Here is a 23,439-nt window from a genome sequence, read left to right as displayed (position 1 = left end):
TCTTTTATCGTAACATTATTACGATTTATATTAGTTAGCCAGCCGTAAAAAAATCAAATAAAGTTTTTTTATATTCCTGCAAAAAAAAACAAAAGAACTGGCAACATTCACATTGCCGATTTCAGCTGGGCACAACACAATATACAGTTCATATCATAGCTCTGTAGGAGCTAATACGAAAGCTGTATTGAATCATTGCTCAGAAACTTACGTACGTGGGCGGCAACAAAACATTGTGTTCCATGTGCGCGTTTATTTACAAGTAGTAATATCCTTAATATTGACTGGAATACGGTGATTTATAACGTTTTAAATAAAAGTATAAATAATTTGCGGAAACCATAAGTGAAATATTTGAGAAACTCTGAAACATTAATTTATTGACTGTGAAAAAGGTTTATATTTTTGTGAGGAAAATGACTGCGTCCACAATGATTGAATTGGAGTCTTGGATTATCTACCAATGCGTGCTGAATGAATGCCATGTATCCAGTAGCTGTATGTATATTTAAATGTTAATATTTATAACAATTATTACGTATTAGTTACTAATAAATATTATTAACATAGTTTTCATTAAAATTTCAATAATTTTAATTGAAATCATATAAAACTGAATATCCAATTGGAAAATTAAGGCTGTAAACATCTAGGTTCTTTATGAAAATTTGAAAATACATCTAATAAACTGATCGTATATGCAGTACAGGGCAACTGTTGTTATGTGGTGCGAAGTTTCATTCACAATTTATCAGCTAAGTGGTCCGACGGTATGTTTTAATTAACATTAATTGGTGAATGTTCGTTAACAACACGCTCTGTGCACTCCATTGGCTGGTGTTTATTTACAGTAGGTAGAATAAAATCTTTTAAAATCGAAAGAATTCAAACATTTTGCGTCCATTCCCGGAATGCCTATACGATAAAATATTAGGCTCTATAGAATTTGTTCAATTCAGAGTTTAGTAGGAAGTTTAGAAAATTGGTATACAATAATTATGGTAGAATTATAGATGCAGTTTTTTTTCTGCTGCTAAGGTTTTGACGTCGTCATTTGTCCGAGACATCGGATATATATTGTCTGCCAAGGAGTTGTAATTCAGAAAATATTGTTGAAGACGGCCTAGGTGGTGAGAAATCACTGCAGATTGCGCTACGCCTAGTGATAACGCAAGGCATAACAGACGAAAAATTTCTTAAGTACCCACGAATTGTTTGCCAGTGGTGGTCGTTTCCACGTAATGGTATGGGAAAAAAAGGCGTGTGATAAAAGAAATTCAAAGTATGGATGGATTGTCTAAAAAGTTAATGATTGAATAATTAGTATACTAAGCTGATCCTTAATACTGAAAAGGCATGGAGTTGATAATGATGATTAATATGTACAGTTAACTTCGATAAAATCCTCAACCTCATTTTGGAACATAATTTTCAGAACGTTATTGATTTTTGTGTTTTCTTATTAATTTAATTTAATGTCCATTCTTTATTTCATTTGATTTGTAGTGCAGATTAAGTTTCTTGAACACATTTTTTATTGTGCCAGTCTGATGAAAATTTCAGTATTGTTAGCAAAAAGAAAATAACATTTCGCGTCTACACGGGGTAACTTTTTTGATTTTCTTTGTCTTCAGACTTGGTTGTTTGCAGAAAAACGAAACCGTCGTTCTATGATACAACGTAATAAAAGTTTGAGAAATAATCTCACGTAATACATGTTGTATAATAAATAAACTTTATTTGGTAATAATAAGCTAAATGCGCCAATCTCAGATAATGTAACAATCAATAAGGTACATTCGGTTTGCTAAAAGATACTAAACCTCTGGAAATTAATATTAGCAACTATTAAGCGTCGGTGATTCAGTGTTCAAGCACTTGACTTGCAATCTGCAGGTCCTGGGTTCGAATCCCGCCATGTACCAATGTGTTTTTCGATTTCCGTTTTACATATGTATTACATTTATCCGACGTTCTTACGGTGAAGGAAAACATCGTGATGCAACCTGCACATATCTGAGAAGAAATTCAAAGATATGTGTGAAGTTAACCAATCTGCACTTGGCCAGCGTGGTTGACTATGGCATAATCACCCTTAATTTAGGGTAGGATTCGAACCCCTCGGTGGGGACGTATAGAGAGCTGATGATGATGAATTATTAAGGCATTTTGTTAAAAGAATATCAAATTATTAGGCTTTGTTGCACATAAATGTATACGGGTAAAGTTCCTCAAACAATCGTGTTTGATAAATACGGATGTTTTCTGACATGCGCTCACTGAGACCTAAACAAAAAAGGTTATGTTTAACAAACGTTATATGAATCATTGGTGCGTTAATATACGCTCTGTTTATGGATGAATAAGCCAGTTACGAACACGGCTAGCAAAGGTTAACACGTTCGCTGCTACTAATTAGACGACTTTAAAAAGGAGGAAATCAATTCGTTTTTTTTTAAATGAATTAAAGTGAACTTGCAAGGCGAATGGTACGAGTGCGGAGTGATAAGCACATAAACAAGAAAGTAATGATTAACCGAAGTATGTATAGATTATGTGGAGGTGGATGTGCACAAGAAGGGAATGAATTCAGATATAAGTACCGGCGTTAGATATGGGCACGGTAGCGCAACCACCCACCAGACAGGTCGTGACAAGTCTGCGAATTACAGTATCAGGTAACTCTGTTAACACCCCAAAAGAGAGGACACCGTAGAAATCTTAACCAGGGTGCTAGTAGAGACTAAATCACATACTGATGAATACGTACGATTTTTAAGGAAGTTAAAAAGGTTTGGATGCAAGGCGTGTGGTTGTGAATGTGTTAACTACAGGAAGAATATAAAGATACGTTTGATGTATTTATAGAGAATCCTAACGCCTATCAGTTATTATTAGAGCCCCAACTATGAACTTAATGTTAGTGTGTTCTAATACATTTATTTATAATGCTTGACCACAGTCTAATGGTTTTTAATGATGAATCAGACAGTTATTTTTTTTTAATTATTGCCAGTATGATTTCATAGCTTGGTTTCAAACAGTTTTATAATATAATGTTTATAGGTATTCGGTTTTTTTATATCATAAGGTGGCAAACGAGCGAGCGGTCACCTGAAATCGCTGAAATAGCGAAGTGACCGTTGCCCATAGACATACGCAATTGCATATGCGTTGCCTGCCTTTAATCGACGGAGAAGAGGATGCACGGAAAAAAAATATTTAACCTTTCCATGCCTCCTCTCATCCGTAAAGTCCATTTCCACTTCCCATCCTTTCCTTATAAGAAAAAGGGTGGAAAGGGAAAGAGGACTAAATTAGGCCTCCGGGACGCACACTCATCAGACGAAACGCGGAATAGCTTCCACTTCACGCCTATCTTCTGTGTGGTCGTGGTATTTCACCGGGCGAGCCGGGTCAATTCGTGCGAAGATGTTAAAGCTGGCTCTACCACTGTTAAAAATCTGTGTGATAATTCACAGACGAATTACTTAGAATCCTTTTCTTAAAAACTAATAAAGTGGAGCCAATAGGATTCGTGAACTTAAGTAACAGTTCACCATAAAATAACAAAAGTTGAAACAAAAAGTAAAATTGCAACTTATGATTCACATTCGATTTTTAAATATCTCTGGTTTAAAAATCCGATCTGCGGTTCCTCTGGCATTGCTGATGTCCATGGGCGTCGTTGAACACTTCGGTGTTCCCGCTGCTCGTTTGCCCCCTTCTGTTATAAAAAAAACAGTATCAAACAGATTTCAAAGCATTGAATATATTGAAAGGGACAGTATGAGTTTTTTAATTGCGAAGGTCGCTGAGTGAAGGTGGAACTGATTGCCGGGTCACGCTATACCTGGAGGATTTGACCTTGTTATAGACTTGCCTTTATACTAGGTACGTTTTGCTTCAATGCATCTCGTAATGTGATAGCGCAGTAACACAATACCATCTTTTAACAAGGTTATTGCATTCCTCGGAGATCCTGGAACCCTCTTCAATTGTGAGTCTGGCAACCGAGAGGGTTTTAGTGGGTCAAACCCAAGATAACCCTATCTTCTTTCCAGAAGGTCTATGTTAGATGTCCCCTATAAAGGATGTTTCTAAATACGAATGCGCATATTGCTTCATATTGGAAGTCGTTGCTGTATAATTAAAAAAATAAAAGTTATAATTTAGGTCGATTATATAGGGAAATGGTGAAGAAAAATATACAAATAAAAAAATATCTTATATAATATCGATGAAAATATGGTAAACACATTTTTTGCCGTCTTACGGCTTAAAGAAAATATTGTACAAATAATAAATAAGAAGTCCTTTAACTTTTAATCCTCTTACAGTTTGTTTTTCCTTACTCTTTGAATTATATTTTTTACTGAGAAACTATATACCAAGCGATGTTCACCATATTATATAATTTTATATTTTTTGTTTATTTACATGTTAGTATTTTACACATCATTATAGTAATAATACTAGTGGTAGTAGATACTAGTCATAACATGACTGTTGGTCATTCTTTGACTACCATACAGAGTAATCCGTGAACTCCTCTTTTATAACACAACATCATGACGTAGCCACTTTTAAGTCCTACACAAATACTATTAGTCATATACGCAGTTTCTTTCCAATATACAATATACCTGTAGCATAATATCATAAAATTCTAATTCCTTTCTTACGATGCTGGAAAAAAATAATAAACTAACTTCAGAGTCATTAAATTGTAATTTAAGTGTTTCCCTTAGTGACAAATCAACAACATGCTGTAGCAGTAAAATCATACTTATATTATAAATGCGAATGTTTAGATGTATGGATGTTTAATATGCTTGAAGGGCACATAGGGTATTAAGTATTTCTTTAATTCCGCGGGGACGGAGTCGCGGGCGACAGCTAGCGAGCCAGCTAGTAAGTTCTAATATACGATTCATTAACCTCGAGCTGACAAATATGCCAAGGCTCATAGAACTCTATAGAATTGTCCGGAATGCGATAATTTAGGGGTGTTGTGTTATTCATGGCATGGGACAAAGGCCAAGGTCAATATCCTAAGTATTCATACGTCCCTACACAACTACAGCCTCGCATTCCAAGACATACACCCCTTATAGTGTCGATTTAGTGAATAACATTACACTAAAAGCCCTTCTATGAACTTATAGCTAAACTACTATTAAGAAAAGAAATAATATTAATTCTGATCCTTCGAGTCAGATAAAAATGAGTAAATAACTTTATAAATATTTTCTAAATTCATATTCACTTTAATAACTCGTTAATTGAATTATGTTAAACGAGAAATACATTTAAATGTTTATTTAGCATTAAGTTAGCAAGGAAATAAAAAAATCCTAGCAGAAAGTGTATTGTAGGTTCTTCTCCTAGCTAGTTCTTTAGTGATTGTACTTTGATAGTTATAGGTACTGATTATTTGTTTTCTGCAAACGTTTTACATTTCAATGACGAAGTAATCATTGATGCCAATTGAAATAATCAATCAATTAAGATCAATTGATTTGTATAGTTACTTATAACATAAATATCAAAGCATTGCAGTAGAGACCCAAACTACACGCTTTAAATAAACAATACTAAATCAATACAAACATTTCTTTGTTTCTAACAGAGAAATATAACATCTATAACAAACAATCTTACTAATATTATAAATGCGAATGTTTGGATGTATACCATCCATCTATGTTTGTTAGAAAGTATCTCCAGAACGACTGTATGGATCTAGCTGAAATTTGGCATAGATGTAGAACATAGTCTTGAAGAATACATAGGCTACTGTTTATTTTAATCCCACGCGGACCGAGTCACGGGCGGCAGTAGTATTGAAATAAAAATGTCATCTATTGTTCCCGGTTTATAAGCCTGTCTTCAACATTCCCCTTGTATCCACGCGCCTTATAAAAAGTTCCTTAGGGAACCAGCTGTCGGGCAGGTGTGGGGACAGCTGTTCTTAACGGATGTCGACTCAATTCTTTGTGACGTAAGCAATGTGTGGAAAATTTTGTTGCCTGTTGAAGACGTAATTGTATATTAGTGTAAAGATTTGTAAATCATCTAGTTAAGTCTATAGAAATAATATTGTTTGTGTAATGAACGAAGTGTGTTTGGATATTATTCTTTTAAGAATGGCCTATTTAACATGAATGTAAAGCCGGCTCTACACAGTCTTTAACAGTCGAATTGATTTTTTTTTATAAGAGAAGGGGGCAAACGAATTGCGGGAACACCGAGGTGTTCAACGACGCCCATGGACATCAGCAATACCAGAGGAACCGCAGATGCGTTGCTGGCCTTCAGTTCAGTTCACGTTCAATGCCAGATGTTCAGTAAAACATACGTGTACAAGTTGTAATTGTCAGTTAAATGGTGCGATTATCGCACAATTTCTTGCCTCGTACAGCCGCGTTATGGAACGATCTGTCCTCGGCGGTATTTCCAAACCAAGACCTTCAAGAAGCGAGCATACCATTTCCTTAAAGGTCGGCACCGCATCTGCATTTCCTCTGGTATTGCAGATGTCCATGGGTGTCGTTGATCCTGGCGCTCGTTTGCCTCTTCTCTTATAAAAAAAAACATTTCTGTTCTGTCTATGGACTGTAACCGGCTTTATTTAAAGTTGTATGAAGGGGTATTATTTTTCATATGCATAAATGTGCATAAATCGAAGTACAAATTTTGTTAGATTTTGTCATAATTTCGGTGAAAAAATAAAGGATGTTATAAAATGACATAAACTAAAATTAACACGAATAATAATTACCCCAATGACATAGAAGAGACGTAATATTATACTCCTTATTCATTGAATAACCTTATTCTTAATATATGGTACTTATTATTACGTTTTCATAAAACTATGTTAAACTATTTTTAGCATAGACCTACAGTCTAACATACATACTGTAGGTCATATTAATATTATGGCTTGGTTACATACAATGTTGTAAACTGTCGCCTGGCTTGATTTATAATTCTAGTTTCACACAAGGGCAGAAAATTGTTACTGTTCCAGTACTGCTATTCTTTGAACGTATACTTGAAGAAAAAATTGTGCTGTTTTGGCATTTTGTTGTTGTCTCTTTATAGTCGAAAATAATGAAAGAGATATTAATATTTTTTATTTATTTTATTTATTAAAAATGTATACACATTAACAATTAAACAAACAGGTTGAGCGTTGGAGTCTGTCATAGTATGAACTGTGTGACAGACACCGGCGCCTTTCCTTTACAATTTACATAGTTAACAAATTAGTGCTTGTGTGTGTGTGTATGTGTGCGTGTGTGTACGTGTGTGCGTGTGTGTGTTACCGCGTGTCTTTGTCAATTAAATTTGTGTTCATTTCGTGTTTTTTCTAATTGTAGGGCCAAAGTAACTTTTCAGTTTCATCGTAATTTAAGTTTAGTAAAAATGTTATTACAGCTCTTTTACATTTCTTAAAGGAAAGGGGGTAAATGCTGATAGCCTTATTAATAGTGTTGTAAAGACGAGGTCCTATGACTGCATAGCGGTGATCAGCAACGGTAGTTCGGTATTTAATGCATTTAAATATGTATTAAATACAAGTCAAAGTAATTCTACTGCACTACTTTACTGTTCTACCCATGTGTGAAACTATATACTAGTACAGTGCCCGGGGCATTAATATTTCATTCTCAGTGTTAGAATTTTATATGGCCACGAACCCACGTCCATACAATGCTTTGTTAAGGTAGATTTATACTGACATATATTTTCTACTTGTTACTTGTGGTTGTGAATTTACGCCTGCTAGGTCATATATTTTTATAATAATAATAATAAAGCAATTCTAGAAACCACTCGCATTGTGAGCAGGCTGTCTCTGCAGCACTGATAATGGTTGCTTGAGTCATCGGGTTCCGTAGCCGGTGGAGCTCTATTTTTATAATATATATTATATTTTATTAAAAAATGTAATAATTTTTTTTAATGTTAAATAAGAAAAAAAAATAGAAAAAAATTAAAAAAAAACCACAGACTCATTAATATTTAAAACACTTATAAGAAAGTAGTCGTTAAAAGTACATTTTTAAATCAAACATAAAGCATTAATTTAATTCATACATCTTCATAGTTTAATTATTTCTCAACATACAACCATTGTGGTTGTATATTTAAATTGACTCCATATTAAACATATAGCTATAAGGAAAATCACTGGTTAAATGTAAGGCTAACTCAGGATATTTGCGTCTTATTTTAATTAGGCACAAATTGTTATTTTCCTCATACAAATACAGAACACTTGAATGCAATATTCATAGTTACGATAAGACATGGTATGTCATGTCACCTAGGTGTAGTATTTTTTTAAAATAATATATTATAATAGCAGATTTTTAGTAAATTTACTAATATTTCTTTTTACCATTCCAACTAAGCTCTAGGCTTGTGCTAGGATATGGTTTACGACAATAGTCGAAAGGCGGGATTCGAACCCCCGACCTTGAGATCGGAAATCCGTACCCTTAACAATTAGGCTATTGACGCTTAAAACTTGGATTTATTTCTGCAGCTTGATGTCCGCGTTTGTTTTGAGTACTGCAAAGCGATTGAGTCATTCTATGTTGGTTTTGTATTATGTTAATCGTCAATGGATCGGTGTTGTATGCTATTAATATTAAAATAGTGATGTCCGTTTGTTATGACTTGCATACGTTTTAACGTCGTTGTTTTGTCTAAAATAATTAAATGTATAGTAAATTGACATGTTGTAAAATAACGCATAATTTAATCGCGAATTTCGTACAGATTAAAAATATTCATTTTTTTAATTTAAATATTTTGTAGTATCCATTGATTTGTGTGCTTAATAATTCAAAGCTATCTTATGATTAGTAACTTTTACCTGCATTGATAATTCTATTGGTCATCTCCAACCAATGTTTATTAATAGCTGCTGCCCGCGACTCCGTTCGCGCGGATTAAAAAAAAACTTAATAAGTTGTCTGTGCGTTCTTCCAGAATATATTCTACGTGTGTGCCAAATTTCATCAAAATTCGTTTAGACGTTTCGGAGATACCTTCAAACAAATATCCATCTATCTAAACATTTGCATTTATAATATTAGTAAGATGTGTTACTGTTATAGATACGTAACTATAGCTATTGCGATCGATGTCCACTCTATAATTCTCTGGCACGCGCTCGTGTGTACCGTATTTCGTAACCAACGAACGATTTACGTATTTTTAGATGCACTTTATTCAATATTTTTGTAATACCCACGTCATTATATATCTGGATTTCTAGATGCTACGATTTAAAAATAAAATGTAGTGTAGGTGTCTAGGTATTTTAGACATACCATTTTTTGCATAAATACGCGCATTTTAAAAGTGGTAGAGCCCACAATAACATCTAGCTATATATATCTGAGTTGTGTAAAAATTAAGTTTAAATAATATTTCTATATTCATGTTTGTTTTATCATAAAAAAAGTTTGTTTTATAATTACATACTAATTTTAAACATGATTATCAAAATTATGTTAATTAGTTATCCTAATAGTTACACGGAACAAAACAATGTCCTTTATATAATCTAAAGACATATTTACATATAATTAATATCATTTTATCATGGATACTAGCTGTTGCCCGCGACTCAATCAGCGCTGAATTAAAAAAATACATAATAATGTTAGGGAGAAAATCCTACACTGCCGGTATACCAGCACAACACTAGTCTTACTAAAATGTCGACATCTATGTCCCCTCACTAATCATTCTGACATTTGGTAATGTAAGCGCGCCATTCGCGCCAAAGGTTTGTAATTAATAATAACTAAAAATATGTAGCGTGGTGTGTTCTTCCAGACTATGTTCTATATGTATGCCAAATTTAATCGAAATCCGATCAGATGTTTTGGAGATACCTTATTCATCGAAACTCGCTGATATTTGGCAGAGATGTAGAATGAAGCTTGCCAAAACTTGTTGCTTGATCTGTTATGTTTGTGCTAAGTTATTTTACGTCAGAAATTTATGTCTTTAAGTAGGAAATAATATTCTTTTAAGATTTTTTAGTAACTAAAGGTTACACCTAAGTAAAATATTGTTATATGTTGTCTTAAGCGAAATAATTTTGCTTATGTAAGTAACTATGTTCACAAGCCCTTGATAAAAATGCTTACGTTGGCATTAAAACGAACGCGTAATAAAGGTTAGCTTTTGTGAGAACGAGGGGTGGAACGGATAAGTGATAGACAAGGGGAAAGGGATGAAAAGGTGGGTATAAAAGAGAGAAAAATTTACTAAGAATTATTAAATTAAAACGATCCCATGTCCCGGTCATAAATAATCCGGTTTCTCCTTTATTGTTTGTTGTTTTTTTTTATGTCCAAAATCTTCTTACTAATATTATAAAAGTGAATGTTTGGATGGATGTTTGTTTGAAGGTATCTCCAGAACATTCGAACCGATCTCGATGAAATCTGGTACACATATAGAACGTAGTTTGGAAGAACACACAGGCTACTAATTATGTTTGTTGTTAATTCCGCTCGGACGGAGTCGCGGGCGACAGCTAGTATCTGTATACAACATATTACAATCGGAATTTTTCTAAAGGAACTATTTTTCTAGAGACAGAAGGTACCTTGATTAAAAATAGAGCATTTTTAATGCTGTTTCGTTAGAAATAGCGTTGTTATACAGCGCGTTAAAACACTTAAGTTCGCTTCACAATGTGTTGAAGTGGCAATGGTAAGCCACTCAACACAGACTGACGAAGCAAAACAATGCAAACTATTGTTATATGTTTTTAATGATATCAGAGAAGACTACTTTTACTTTGCTTCGCAACCGAAACATCTGAACGAATTGTCATACAAAAACTGTAAGTAATAACTAACTGTCGCACGCGGCTCTGCCCTCGCGGAATTAAAAAAAAACTTAATTAGTAACCTATGTGTTCTTCCAGAATGTGTTCTACATCTATACCAAATTTCAACAAGACTCGTGCAGCCATTCTGTAGATACCTTCAGACAAACATGCATCCATCCATATAAACATTGGCATTTATAATATTAGTAAGATTGGAGTGTATTCATCATCAGCTCACTATACGTCCCCACTGAGGTGCTCGGAGCCTACCCTAGGTTAAGGGTGGCTAGGCCTTAGTTAACCACGCTGGCTAAGTGCAGCTTGGTTGACTTGACACATATCTTTGAATTTCTTCTCAGATATGTGCAGGTTGCATCATGTTTTCCTTCACCTTAAGAACGTCGGATAAATGTACATATGTAAATCGGAAAACGAAAAACACATTGGTACATTTAAGTGAAGTAGATTTATTTTACAAGAAATAAATTTTTTAGACAAGAGTGTTTGAAACTCAAGTAAATATGTATGTTTAACGATTTCGTTTTGATGCGGTTTCTTACGTAAGATTTATAAATCAATTTATGTATGTAACATGTTACTATCGAACACGTAGCGAGGGAAAATTAATAGCGTTTCCGACGGCGATAAAATATGACAATGATTGAGATTTGATCGTTACAAGCCGTGACATCTGTGCGAGGATTTATTTATTGGTATATTGTGGGTTTCCATTGCTAACAAACTTGTACAAAACATATTAACATCTCTCTTATTTATCATCTTCTTTTCCATTGGTCGATATATTTAAAAGTTCAATCTACTTTTCTAAAAAAAAAACATAGGTAATACAAAATTAAAAAAAAAATCTTTACGTTTTTAGCAGTCAAAACTGGTTAATGTTATATTGAAAGAAACAAAACACAAAAATCGTTTACACTTTTTTCATTTTAAAATTTAATAGTTGTTTTACACACGTAAACTGGTGATTAAACTATAACGCCTTTTAACTGTTATAACGGTTCAAGATAACTCGTTCGATAATCGTAACTGCGGAGATAGTAATTGATTGTCCGTATAAAGAGCACCGGTTAGTGTGGTGCTACATAGTTACGATTGACCGTTATCAAATAAAGATGCAGATTTACATACAAAATTCAACAAACTAAAAACAAGATTCTACTACTTAAATTGTATAAAATTATGCCCACTATCCCATTTATTTCATACTAGCGATCGCCTGTGACTTCGTTAGCGCAGAATTTAAACTAGACGATAATACACCCGCGTGCAACAGCTATCTTACCGTTAAAGTCCCCTCAAAATCGATCCTCCCGTTCCGGAACAATCGCAGCCTTGCAGACAGACTTATAGACAGATAATTTTTTTAAAAATTGGTTTTTCGTTATCATGAAAATATATGATTTATACTTTTAGATATTATTCATTAGAATCCTTTGACGCGAATGACGTGCTGTCGTTACAATGTCCAGTGTCAGAATGAATAGTGAGGGGACATAAACGTCGACATTTTAGTAAGGCTGTTACGTCAATACACTGGCTCATTTTCGGATTTTCTTCCTATTATGAATTTTGATTTATTTTTCGATATTACATAAAAGTGTATATAATTCCAATTTTATTAATACATAAGGAAACAATCAATATTAAACTAATCCTTTAATATTTTATGCTGCGTTTAAAATAGTAGTATATTAAGAACAAGTTTAAAGACCAACATATTAGCTATCACAAAAACTTACAAGACTTGTAGAGTATGAATCATTTCACCTAACTTTCGAGCGAAGTAAAACCGTGAGAGATATCAAACAATTGCTAGAACACGGCTGTTAGAGTACTTTTAACAAATAAGCACACGATATAATTGTTTCTTTTTAGTATAATTAACTTCGATGTCACACTTTCATAATATTTTAGAATCTTACTAAAATTATAAATTAGAATGTTTGTATGGATGTTTGTTTGAAGGTATCTCTAGAACGGCTGAACGGAACTCTATGGAATTTGGCATACTTATAGAACATAGATTGGAAGAACACATAGAGTACTAATTAAGTTTTTTTTGTAATTCTGCGCGGACGGAGAAGCGGGCTACAGCTAGTAATAAATATGTTCGATAGTTAAAAAAAAAATGTTTTATGCAACATTTTTCCTGCCACTAAAACACAAAAACAATGCAAAACTTCCCTTTAATTGAATTATCCTGACAGTTATTAGACCATAAAAGAACAACTTTTCTTATAACTTCAGTCAGTAAGGACCGCTACACACGGACAGCTTCAAGCACTTCGTGTATGGAGGGCTCAAGTTATGGTCGTTATGAGTCAAAGGATATCAACAACCAGATTTAAAGATGAAACAGCGCATATGACGCATCCAACAAAGAAATGTAGATGAATCATATCAGAGCGAGATGGAATGTTCGTTGGCAATTGACTTTATTGTATTTCCTGCATTTATGAACATTTTACTATTGTAAAGGATTTTGATATCAATCTTAGTCATCTTTACATAAAATACTAGCTCTTGCCCGCGACTCCATTCGCGCGAAATAAAAACTTTATTAGTAGCCTATGTTCTTCCAGGCTATGCTCTACATCTGTCCAATTAAACCGAGAACTGTTAAACCATTCTGGAGATACCTTCTAACAAACATCCATCCAACCAAATATACGCACTTATAATCTTACTAATATTATAAATGCGAATGTTTAGATGGATGGATTGATGTTTGTTCGAAGGTATCTCCGGCACGGCTCAAGGTATCTAGATGAAATCTGGCACAGAAAACATAGTCTGGAAGAACACATAGGCTACTTATTACTTTTTTAATTTTGCGCAGACAAAGTCGCGGGCGACAGCTATCTGTAATATTAGTTAGACAAGTAAGATACAGTCTAGTTAGATCTGTTTTTTTACCCTATTTTATTTGCATAAAAAAATATTCGCTAAGATGCAAAAAACCTGTCTCACCTGTTTTATCGATACAGCTGTGGTTATACGGAATAACGGAATCATACTTATTAAGAATGCAGCTCCATTGAGACGCCAATAACCTTACTAATATATTTGTCTCGATATAATTTGCATAGTAAATTAAACTCTCCTGTTTAAAACATAAGGTTAGTTTAATATAATTTTATTGTAACAACCGGATATGCTTCGGCATAACTTGCAAATAGTTGCTTCTTAATCGAGAGAGTGTCCAAGGAGTTTCAATATTTTCAGTCAGGCCACATAGAAAATAAAGAAATAATTTATTCTTTTTAAATATGTCAAAAAACTTTATTCGTTGTCTTTTTCTATTCATATTCAACAATACACGTTTATTTTCGAAAAAAGTGAATTTTATTTTATCTTTCTAACAGTTTTAAGTTTATCTTTATATTAATACCTGATTCGAAAACTTTGTAGGACTTTTTAAACAAAATTGTGCATAAAATTTGCACCAATTTCACGGTGTCTTAGTCCAATATAAGCTAGATAGTTGGAACTTATTTGTCAAATAAAGTCGTCGTTTGCGTCTCACAATCGCCAAATAATCAATTAAACGCAAACTTATGTGGACTTTAAAATTATGTGGACAAAAAAAATATGTTTAATGAAAAATATACTTTGATTTTGGTTAAATTACTATTACTATTAGGCAAGCAGACTCAAAGAGAATGTAATTTCTTATTTCACAGAAACTTAAAATCAGCAGTAACTTTGTAACGTCCGTAATTTCCCAGGGTTCATTTGCCGGGCTAATAAATCCCTTGGCGGGTTGTCATTTATAGCTCCATTAAAATAACCCTCCTAAATGAAAAGAGTACGATCTGCCGGCTCATCAATTTACAACGTCGCTTCTTAAGCCTCTACAGGGAAACGGAATTAATTTAACAGCCTAATTAATTGTAATTTAATTGTTAATTTTCACAAATTAATCATATTTTTAATTTATTAAATAATTATTATTTTATAAGATGTAGATTGTAGAAATAGGTATCTAGAATTTTCTGAAATTTTAGCACGCATATAAAGATAATTTTGACAGCATCCTTTTTATTAGGTCTTATTACAAAGCAATAAAAGCTAATGGTCAATTTAACGATTCTTCATATTATTTAAAACTAGTGACTCAGTCAGCTCGAAATTAAAAAACAACTTAATGAGACTTCTTTCAGACAACTTTCTACACCTATGTCAAATTTTAGCAAGATCTGTTGAGCCGTTCCGGAAATACCTTCAAACAAACATCCATCCATCTATCCATCTAAACACTCGCATTTATAATATTAGTTTAAAATATTGCTAGAATTATAATAAGACTTGGAGTATTGAACATATAAGACTAACTTTAAAGTTCCCTAAAAGCAAAGTTTCTAACGCTCTCGCGATTCTTCGTGAAAAAAAAAATTGCGCTTAAAATTTGCACAGGCGCTGTCTTCGTGCGGTTGTAGATTCGATTGAAAAAGTCCTTGAAACTTCTCGTTTGCCGCAATACGTTTGTGGTTTGTTAGTTGCGAACTTTTGTGCGCGAATTAAACTTAATAAATAGTTAATGAAATTGGTTCAAAAGACTCATAATTTTAAATAAATATGATTAAAATATTAATAGATAATTAACAAATTCAAGGTGAAAAATGTCATCTGTAATAATCTGCATTCATTATTTTGAGAATGTGCAGCACATCTTTCGCATGTTACTAAATTCTGATTTATTCTTAGAGTTAGCTTACGAATGTATTTGTGTATGATGTCTGATTATTTGTCCGAGTACAGATAAAGTTTCTTTACGCTCACATGTGGCGGCGAAGAGTTCACGTATCTTTAGTGATGTGCCTTTGCGCAGTGGATTATTAAAAATAAAGACTTTTTTGTACTTTTATGTCATAAAATAATATCAATACTGATATTTTCTTTTGTACAGTTACTAAGTAAACATTCACTTTAACTCACTAAACTTTTTAAAGTTTTTTTAATTTTTCCTTTAAAAGTTTTTTAATTTCACTTACACGAATGAACTTGTCTGAATTTGAACGTTACGTTTCTTAATAGATTTATTTGTGTTATCGATATTTTTAACGTCTCGTCTCTTTACAACACTACAATCCTTTTTCTTTTTAATACGTCCCTCGCATCCGGACGCATGGACGCGCACCAAGATGAAAGATAAAATCCACTCTAAATTTAATTTAGAGAATTCAGAATAAATAAATAAATAATAATAATAAATATTATCGATATTATGCTACTTGCTGTATTAGTACATTTTTTTATTTTATTTTTTGTTTTATTTTTTTTCTTTTTGTTTTCAGGATTTGCAGAACATATTGCAGTTTAAATTTTCTCAATGCTAGCCAATTGTAAGTTTCTTTTTTATTTTCTATTATTTTTTATTATTTTTTTAAATTTGATTTTTTATGTTTCAATGTTTTAATATTTTAGTTTATTTTTAACGAAATTCTGAAGGATGACAATATGTTTTTGCACCATGTTTGACAGTGGAAACTCATAGCATTAACTAACATAAAACTTCATGAGTCTATTTAAGTTAGCCGAAGTTTAACAAAGTTTAGATATAGAGAAGGGATCTCTTTACGTATGACTTCCTATGTTCGCAACAATTTAGTACCCGAGATTAATTCAAAGTTTCACCTCATATAGGACCATTTACTTTCAAAGTAACAAGGGAGTTAATAATTCTTTATTTTCTTAAGAAAATTTTATCACTATTAAAGTAACTATAGTAGTTTTGACAAGTCATTACAAGTTCCTTGTAGAGTAAAGAAATTATTGCGAAAATTTATTTGAATGCATATTAGGTACAAAAAGTGTGGTACAGCCCTAAACGGTTAATCTATTTTTATGAACCTAGGTCTATCCTAACATAATCTTACTAATATCATAAATGCAAAAGATTAAATGGATGGATAAATGTTAGTAATTATGTATCTTCTTAATGGCTGCACGGATCTCGCTGAAATTTAGCATAGATGTAGAACATTTTCAAATCCGCGCGAGCAGAGTTGCGTGAAAAAGGTTGGGAAAATTATAAAGCAAAGGAAATAATGACTAATATTTATAGATAAATACATTATACAGGTATAGGTTTATTGAGTACTTATTAGGCTTACGATGCTATGACTAAGAGAAAGGTATTTCTAGGTTAATTACATCGATCGCTTAATGCAGACCTTTACCGTTTTTGTTGTGTCAAGGCTAACATATAAAGAATGATAATGATTTATGGATATTATAAGATACTAGCGATCGCTTGCGACTTTATCCGCGAGGAATTAAATTAAAAAAAAAAAACTTAATAAGAAGTCTATGTGTTCTTCCAGACTATCTTCTATATGTATGCGAAATTAAGGGGTGACTAGGCCATAGTCAACCACGCTGGCCCGGTGCGGGTTGGTTGACTTCACACATATCGTTGAATTTCTTCTCAGATATGTGCAGGTTGCATCACAATGTTTTCCTTTACCGTAAGAACGTCGGATAAATGTAAGTATGTAAATCAAAAATTGAAAAACACAATGATATATGGCAGGATTCGAACCCAGGACCTGCAGATTACAAGTCAAGTGCTTAAACCCCTGATCCACCGACGCTTGACTGGATATAAGCTAAGCAAGCTATAATCATATTCAATTTTATCTTACTCAGTATTATGTTACGTTCTATTTTTAGAAATGGACCCGTCCCGTGGTTATGCGGACCTAAAACATTTTGTTGCCTGATAAATCTTTACGTTGAGGATAATTTAAAAAGGTTGCGAACGCAGGTCATTGACTCCTTTGACGATTACGAAATTAGATATTTTAGACTATAAAATACTTTGTTAAAAAAAGTTTTTTAAATTAAAAGCTGGTGGACAGCTTGTGATATAAAAAGTTCAAAAATACTTACTACTAAATCACGTCTACTAACTTTAAAGAGGAACGATTATGTTTGATTGTTGGCTTTGAATAGGCTTAAAAAGTAGTGAACCGATTTGAAAATATCTTTCACTGTTACGAAGCTAGACTGTCCTCGGATGACATAGACTATATTTTTTAATTTAATTTCTTCGCCGGCGAAATCAGCCAACTGCTATGTTATAAAATCCTTATGGTGTATTATATATCTTATATCGATCTCGATCTAAAGGATCTATCGATACGATAGGATCCTTTCTCATGTATTACCGCTTTACACTGTCAATATTCCAACTATCTTTACCAAAACATGTTTTTTTTTAAGTGTTAGAGATGAAAATATATCTTGTACGGAGTTTTAGGCTATGAAAACTCATGTTTTTCGCTATTCTTTCTGACGGTGTTAACCTAGTTTCCGACTCGCATTTATTACAACCACGTTGAAAAGAATTTCGCAAATGTCAAGCTGCTAGTTATAGTTTCAAATGGAATTCAAAGGCAAAGGCTTTAGCTGACGAGGGATTACGAGTAACGAAGTTACAGTCGAGGACGTATTTTTCATACCCACCATTGAACATCGAAGACAGAAAGCCCTGATTTATAGCTCTACTGGATTATAAATGAGAAGCAAATTTAATTCCTTGACTGTAAACTCAAGGACGTATTTATATTTCCAAAACAATTCAATATGTGAATTTTTCACAAACAAATTGAATAAAAAATTTGGTTGCTCTATGTTGCAAAATTATAACGTTTCTTAAAACTAATAATAATTTCTTACCTTCTCTTACTCGTGATGAGAATTTCGTCCCTTTAAAATGGCACTCGCCTAAATTAATTTAAGACTAAAATATGGATGGCAAACTTAATTAACAAAAGGGTACCCGGCCGACGGGTGTTCGATAAGGTTTACAAAAGCACATCTTGCATAATTTCTCAGTATTGACTTTAATGGGGCAAGTTTTCAGATGGTACGCAAAAATCTTAAGATGAATTTAAACTTTATTACTTTACTAGCTTTCGGCGGCGACTTCGTTCGCACGGAATAAAAATAAAAATTAGTAGCCTATTTTTCCTCCAGTCTATGTTCTACTTCTATGCCAAATTTCTTCGACATTTTTTAACCCGTTCTGGAGGTACCTTTAAACAAACATCCATCTATCCATCCATACATACATCCAAACTTTCGAATTTTTAATGTTAGTAAGATTTTAACTTAAGCTAATGTTATTGTGTAAATCAATTAATGAACATTGTAAGGCGGAGCCTTAATAGAATGCATCAGGGCCGTAAGTGCAAGCTTCACTCGTCTTGTGTGTATAGTCATTAGCCACGTTGCTCGAGCCTACATTTAACCGTGTACACATTGCTTACATCGTTCATTTTATAGTATAAGAGCTACAGGAAAAGATTGAAGAGCTACAAGGGAAAACCACACCACAGAGTGGAGGCGCGTGCAGTTCATCATGTATATGTAGACGTCAGCTACGTTCACAATGCGCACGGGCAGAGGCGGGTCGGGTAGTAAGGGTGTTTCTAATGTCTTAGTCCGCACTTATCGTATACAATGATATAGCGTCTGTAAGGTGACTATGCTTGTGGTTCTAAACCAATTTGATTCAACAGCCAAAGCGTCGTCGTCGTCTAAGCTCGATGCAGATGCCAAGACGGGAGCAGAGCCCGCAGCCGCCCCCGTACCCGGCTAGTGCAGTCTGATTAGCATTAGTCTTAGAGTTTATATAAGGACTTAAGTTAAAAAAAACAATCTTGGTGCTACAAAATTTATATTTTAGTCAAGTATAAGTTCGCGAAATGTTATTCGTTGTATTGCAAAGGCAGTGTCCGCACAGGTCAATGACACAAGACGAACCAAAGGTCACGTTTTGCAATATTAGGTACTAAAGTGCATTGTAATGCATCTAAGTAAACATAAGGTGTTTTGTTTAGTTAATGTAACGTGTGTTACTAATATAACAATATTATGATTTAATTCGACTCACTATTAGGTAATTCTTACATTACAAAATTTAGAAAAAAAAGATTTCTGAATTCTATTTACGAATGTCTTGATAAAAAAACGCATAAAAATATATTTACATATTACACGTAGTTAAAGTTTATTAGAAATATTATTATAATTTTATTATATTATTTATTTTCGCATTATCTGATTGTTTAGTGGAAGCACACCTTTAATATGAACAGAGTATCGATTAAAAAATTGCTACATATTCCCCCACGTACGTAGTTCCTTAGGATTTTCCAGTCCAAGTAATGCAGTGTAACGATAAAGTGACGAGACATGTTCACGTAGACGGAGGCCGCCCCTTCATTATAATATTTATGATTTCCCAGAAAATGTTACGAGTAAGTTCGAATCATGGAAACAATGTATTTCTAAAAGGTAAACCGTTATATGTTTTGGATATAATAGGTTATGATATAAAAAAAAAAACTGTGTGCCTAGCACGTGTATTTGCAACAAGCGCCTTCGTATTGTTATCGCCAATTATGTCAAAATTGGTATGAGATTTTTGGTGTACTTTACGGCCGATACGCTGCACAAGTAATACACATTTTGTCGATGACGATACGGTAGCGTTTGTCACTAATATTCGTGATAGGCCCACTAAACTTATTTTCGTGTATGTGAGTGAGATTTTATTTGTTTCATATTCTTTTTCTTAGTGTCATGGGCCTATAGTCAATCGGATTTTTTTTTAATTTATTATCAGAGAAAAAGTATTTATATATTAGGACCATGAAATTCTACAATACGAACAAACAACTCAGACATCTACAGACTTTGGTCCGTACTCTTTTTTGTGCATATTCCTTATGTTAAATGACGATAATAATTTGTACAATATAATATTTCTTATTATTTTTTTTTTTAAGTTACAAAACCTGTGGTCATATTTAAAACATAAGAACATTAATTTTTAACTCAAGCTGAAGTAAATATGTAGCCGTTGTTCAGTGGAAAGGTATCGCGTGACATAGGGCGACGTATCGATCCACAAAACCCTGCTTACATTGAATAAGTAACAACCCCAGCTTTAATGTCACAAAGGGTTGTTGGAAAAAACAAAAACAATTACGCCTTATAAATTCATGGATGTATGGATTGCTGGCTGTCGGGACACCGTCCGCGTGGAATTAAAAAAAAAACTTAGTAACCTACGAGTATGTGTTCTTCCTGACTATGTTCTACATCTATTATAAATTTAATTAAGATCTATGCGACCGTTCTAGAGATACTTTCTAACAAACATCCATCCATACATCAAAACATTCGCATTTATAGTATTAGTAAGATAATAAGCTTACCGCGTAACTCCAGAAGGGTACAGTCATACATTCTACTATTATACTATTTTTTAATTATTTATTATTATTTTTATTATCGTGTTTCAACTTTGAAAACCCACTTTAAATTGAAACATTAACGCAAGATGCTTCAAGATTTAACGACGGGTCCTCTCGGGTTTGTTAATTAAGTTTACCCTTCTATATTTTAAGACCCGAATTAATTAAAATACTATTTTAAAGTAACATCCTTTTAGTCACGATTTTAGGCACAGATGTTCTTCGTCATATTACTATACATGTTATTGCACAATATGGTCTCTTACTCCTTAGTATGGGTTTTAGCTCTAGTATGAACTAGCTGTTTCCTGCGACTCCAGTTGCCCAGAATTAAATAAAAACTTAATTAGTGGCGTTTGTGTAGCAGACTATGTTCTACATCTATGCCAAACAGCGTGATCCATGCAATTGTTCTGAAGATACTTTTTAACAAACATCCATCCATCCAAACTTTCGTAGTCATAATATTGCGATAGTTAAAGTTACAATTAAGTTTGTAATCAGACTATGTAGAATGTATATTAATAATTTATTACGTCAAATCTTGATAGAGCAATTTATAGGATTAAGTAAAGCCGCGATTCCACGATCATTGTTTCCGTGTCGATGAAAAGGGAGGGTTCACGCGTTGTCTACCGCAGACACATGTGGAAACGTACTTTATGCAAGCAGGCGGGCGCATTCAACCCGTGTAATGACTCGGCAAATTGTCCATTTGAATAACAATCGAATGAGCCGCGAGCTATGTAAACCGATATTATACTATATAAGCAATGCATGATCATATTAATGCCTATGGTATGCGAACTTGGGAGTATCTCCTGCCGCAGCTGCTCAGCGATCTGTAAAGCGCCGTGCTTGAACAAATCGTTAAGAAACCAGAAAAATGTAAAAGAATTTTGAAATCGGCACTTTTAAATAAATAACTTATGTTTATTGCAAATTAAAAATCAATTGTTTTATATATCTATAATATTTTTTGTCTTTCTATTTTGGTCTTAAAACCGTTTAATCTCTGTTCTTTTTGTTTAATATAATTGTGAAATTGTTAATAACGTCTGCATTTGTTAATTTGCTGATCTTATAAATTAATAAGCGACCAGTAAGTACATCCTGTGGGTTTTAGTACTGCTGTCTAACAGATATCTAATTTGTTATGTAAAGATGAAGATTTTGTATAATAAAATATATATATATATATTCAGGGGTATGGTGTGATAACATTGTATTAAGCATGTAGTTAGTCTTCGTTTTGTCAAAGAGAATTAGGGATAATATAATTGTATTACCACAATGGAAACTCAACGTTACGTGTTACAAAGTATATTATTAAAAACTCTTTTATGGTTTATGAAACGAAAAAAAACCGATTCTCCGTCCTACCGTTCGTCTTTCAATTTACCGTAAACCTCCTATAAAAACACTGCTGATAAAAATCTCAATAAGCGATTTCTTTTACTAAGAATTTATAAACGAACCCTTTGAATAGCAAGGTATTTTGTTTATATCGCTTTAGTTTTCTAGAGCTACTTTATGTTACATACATGTTGAGGCTATATTTTATACATAACTAACTGAACCGGCAAACTTTAGTAGGTATCGCCCGCGAATCCGTCCGCACAGAAGTAAAGAATGTTAATAGCCAATGTGTTCTTCCAGACTATATTCTACATCATTGCCAAATTCTAGCGTGATCCTTGCAGCTATTTTGGAGATACCTTCAAACAAACATCCATCCATACAATCGCATCAACATACTGAAATATAAATTAATTTTAATCACTTAAAATCTAGACAATTGCTTTAATATATACTTTATTCAACCGTGTTAGGTATTGTCGTGTTTCTTATCCTTTAGATCTGTTCGTAGTTATTCCATTCTCGTCGGCCGGGCTCGTCGGGGACGCGAATTCAATTTGACGTTATTTACGCCGCTCTGATATCGCGTAGGCTGGGCTTTGAGACGACGGTACTATTTTATACACTTTATACTCGCCCTTGTTTTCCAATGGAATTTTTAGTTTGTTAGATTTAGGAATCTGAAAAGAAAGAATGGGATAGGTCAAAAATATCTATGAAAGTTAAGATCATTCTTTCGTACTTTTAAGCAAATCAAAATGTTTATCTATGTGTTATGATTATGTAATAAACTAATATAGCTATTTACATTAAGAAATAAATTATTAACCGTGGGTTTCTGATACCAAAATCCCCGTGTGAAACTTGTTATCGCTGTTTTGCCAAAGACAATGACAGGGATGACGACATGTTTTA

General features: G+C 33.3%; 1 protein-coding gene across 2 annotated transcripts in view; it reads left to right on the top strand.

Moving 5' to 3' along the window:
* The first annotated feature begins 141 nt into the window (after window positions 1-141).
* sigmar (Tumor necrosis factor alpha-induced protein 8-like protein sigmar) overlaps window positions 142-23,439 on the top strand; it is a 33,934-nt gene continuing 10,636 nt past the window's right edge. The window contains exons 1-2 of one of the 2 annotated variants that reach the window (XM_013314585.1): window positions 142-498; window positions 16,192-16,239. The gene's annotated coding sequence lies outside the window, so the exon portion shown is untranslated. Of the gene's footprint in view, window positions 499-2,508; window positions 2,679-16,191; window positions 16,240-23,439 lie in introns of those variants that run through there. The other variant, XM_013314586.1, reaches the window with a different exon arrangement.

The sequence above is a fragment of the Papilio xuthus genome, unplaced genomic scaffold (assembly GCF_000836235.2).
Source record: "Papilio xuthus unplaced genomic scaffold, Pxut_1.1 DF827461.1, whole genome shotgun sequence".
Classification (NCBI taxonomy): Eukaryota; Metazoa; Arthropoda; class Insecta; order Lepidoptera; family Papilionidae; genus Papilio; species Papilio xuthus.
Note: the sequence above shows the minus strand (reverse complement) of the source record. Positions and strands in the feature narration are given on the sequence as shown.